Here is a 4,115-nt window from a genome sequence, read left to right on the forward strand (position 1 = left end):
TAGCAAACATCAGCAGACTGAAGATGAGCTGTTAGCCCTTAGGCTCATCTGCTCCCGGAGGCTTCATTATTATTGGAACTGAATTCCCAAGAGGACATTTTCTGTTTCGATGTGGGTTGTTGCAGGAGGCCTACATTCACACTTTGGTATAGGTCCAGGAAATGACATGTGTGTACAGTTGATATTTGTTGTGTGAGAATAAGTGATTATTTTGTTCTTTATTTCTCACTTGTGGTGTGTGAGAGAGAGAGAGTGAGAGAGAGAGAGAGAGAGAGCACAATAAATAATGTTATTATGAATACATTTGCCTCCGAGTCCTGCATGAACTGTGCATAGACTGTATTTTAACATCGGTCATATGGTGGTACTTGGAGAGCCAACTCTTTTCTCAGGTGGTACTTGGTGTAAAAAGCTTGAGAACCACTGATATATACAGTCTATGTTTGGGACGTGTCAAGTCGGCCGGATGTCGCCAATGACGTTATAGAATATTGTCTGCTTATCTGTATTGTTGTGTTGCATTGTTGGAGGAGCTTGTTACCTAAGATATTCAACGACATAATTACTCTGTGTTAGTTTGACAATAAAGAACCTTGAGGAGCGAGACTTTTGGATCTGCTTGTTAGCACCCCCCCTTGCTAGAGAGAGGGTTTTGTTTTCTGACACTTTATGAGACAGACCGGGGACACATATTTATAAAAGACATAAAAAAGTGCATTTTGCATAATAGGTCCCCTTTAAGTTTGTATAGTATAATAAACATCTCATGTTTCATTTCATTATTATTATGATTGTTTGTATTATTGTTTCACACATTCGAAATAAATCAAATCAAAAACATCAAACGGAGTGAGTTACATGCCATGGTTACATTCAGAGTCAAAGCTGTTATTTTCTCCTATTTCCTGTTTGTATTGGTTGCTCTTTGCATCATGGTGTCTTATCTTAAGGTTATTTATCAGGTTTTATTGACTTCTCATCGCCGTGAATGTCCTGTTTCTCTGTGGACGTCGAACATTACGCCAGGTACCAACGTTTCCTCACAGCTGATTAGAAAGCGGACGCACGTCTAATTTATCATTTCCAGTTAGAGGCATCCTATTCCCAATCCACCGTGCCAAATGGACGGGTCGTCATTCTGCCTGCAGCGGGCCTGCGTGTGTGTGTGTGTGTGTGTGTGTGTGTGTGTGTGTGTGTGTGTGTGTGTGTGTGTGTGTGTGTGTGTGTGTGTGTGTGTGTGTGTGTGTGTGTGTGTGTGTGTGTGTGTCCACCCTGCCTTCAGCATCAGTCCTTTTCACTGCCGCCATAATTACCAGTGTCTGAGGGTAACCAACAGTGGCGGATCTCATTATGCCGTGATATGGGTCCCGTCTACACACACACACACACACACACACACACACACACACACACACACACACACACACACACACACACACACACACACACACACACACATACACACACACACACACACACACACACACACACACACACACACACACACACCCTATTTACATATGAATGCATCCAGTTCCACACACACACACACACACACACACACACACACACACACACACACACACACACACACACGCACGCACACACACACACACACACACACACACACACACACCCTATTTACATATGAATGCATCCAGTTCTACACACACACACACACACACACACACGCACGCACGCACACACACACACACACACACACACACACACACACACACACACACACACACACACACACACACACAGCAGCAGGCACATCCCTCCACCCCCACACACACCGACAACATTTACATATAAAAGCTTTAATGTGCGACACACACGTTACATACTACACACACACAGTATTCAAACCTGCACCTCACACACATATGGGCTACTCATAAATGTAGACACTTCCTTCAGACAGGGATATGAACCCAATATAGAACCCGGAGATAAGCAGCGACTCTGGAAGCAGAACTAATATTATTTGCACGGTGTCGGGCGTTTATCTGCAAAGTGATGCTTCGGTGTCACTTTTGTTTAATAATGATGTGCCAATAGTAATATGCCTGCTGGCTGGAAACCTATTACAGTTCAAAAGATTATCCAAATACAATCTAATTTGGAATATTGCATTTTGACAGCCTGTGACTGGAGGAGGTGGGATGGTAATGCGATACTTTCTGTCCTTTTAAAAAATTCCAATTAACATTTTTAATGCTCAACAAACCAATGGCGACTGCAAATATGCCGAGGTGTTTGAGGAACCTCCTGATGGGTTTCAGACGGAGATGAGCAGGAAAATAACTTTCACACAATGCAAACTTTTGATTAGCCGAGTCCTCTGTCCGGGCTGCCGTCAGCGGACTTTAAAATGACATTGTGAAGGAGAGATCATCTTGAAATGTACTAAATGAGAGGAAACAGTCAAACTATAGTCCCATATATTTACGTTAAAGATTCAGCGTGGCTGGAAATTGTTTTGTTTGAGCGTGAACAACCTCATCTCGTGGTGCTTTCCCCTCACATTCCTTTGACGGAGAATCCAGAGTTAAGAAATTCCCCGTTTCCTGTGATTTTAAAATACAGTGTGAGCTTTGGAGGGGGAAAGCTTGAGTTAAGAGTTGTGCTTTTTACATTAGACAAAGGTTTCAATATGCTAATTATTCTTTTACATCATGACTGGTGCAGGAAATACACTTAAAAACACGACTTTTTAAAGCATTTACTTATTAAATAGCTTGAAGAATGACCATATGATTAAGCCGTAGCCACAGTAGATTTTTAAAAACGTAATTAAGACACCAATGCAAATCGCAACACAACATAATCCACTCTGCTATATGTCTAATGTCCTAAAACCTTTCAGCCATAACATGCTAGAAAAACTCCTTTAAAAGTGGGACGTGGGATGATCATTTTTAAAAATTCCAATTAACATTTTTAATGCTCAACAAACCAATGGCGACTGCAAATATGCCGAGGTGTTTGAGAAACCTCCAGATGGGTTTCAGACGGAGATGAGCAGGAAAATAACTTTCACACAATGCAAACTTTTGATTAGCCGAGTCCTGTCTGACTTTAAAATGACATTGTGAAGGAGAGATCATCTTGAAATGTACTAAAGTAGAGGAAACAGTCAAACTATAGAAGCATATAAACACAGAATGACCAGGGGTGACTCTCGAAACAGTGATCAACACCTATAGTTCTGTAATCAGTCAAAGGGTGCATAAACAACATCAAATACCATTATTGGTGTTTGATTGGACAGAATTGGTGACTTAGGTATACTTTTAGTTTAGTTAAATGTACAAGCTACCCTGCAGTATACAAAGTCATTCAAACTAGCTGCTCCTTTACCAGCTTTGAGAACACTTTCATGATCAATCATTATAAAACATATCATATCTATTATTCTGAAATGGACCAATCAAACAATGACTACTTTTACTGTAACAGAGTATTCCTACACTCTGGTACTTCTACTTTTACTCAAGAACAAGATCTGAGTACTTCTACCTTTACTCAAGTACAAGATCTGAGTACTTCTACTTTTACTCAAGTACAAGATCTGAGTACTTCTACTTTTACTCAAGTACAAGATCTGAGTACTTCTACTTTTACTCAAGAACAAGATCTGAGTACTTCTACTTTTACTCAAGTACAATATCTGAGTACTTCTACTTTTACTCAAGTACAAGATCTGAGTACTTCTACTTTTACTCAAGATCTGAGTACTTCTACTTTCACTCAAGTACAAGATCTGAGTACTTCTACTTTTACTCAAGTACAAGATCCGAGTACTTCTACTTTTACTCAAGAACAAGATCAGAGTACTTCTACTTTTACTCAAGTACAAGATCTGAGTACTTCTACCTTTACTCAAGTACAAGATCTGAGTACTTCTACTTTTACTCAAGAACAAGATCTGAGTACTTCTACTTTTACTCAAGTACAAGATCCGAGTACTTCTACTTTTTTACTCAAGAACAAGATCTGAGTACTTCTACTTTCACTCAAGTACAAGATCTGAGTACTTCTACTTAACTCAAGAACAAGACCTGAGTACTTCTACTTTTACTGAAGTACAAGACCTGAGTACTTCTACT

The sequence above is a fragment of the Notothenia rossii genome, assembly GCF_949606895.1.
Source record: "Notothenia rossii genome assembly, chromosome: 10".
In the NCBI taxonomy this organism is placed as follows: Eukaryota; Metazoa; Chordata; class Actinopteri; order Perciformes; family Nototheniidae; genus Notothenia; species Notothenia rossii.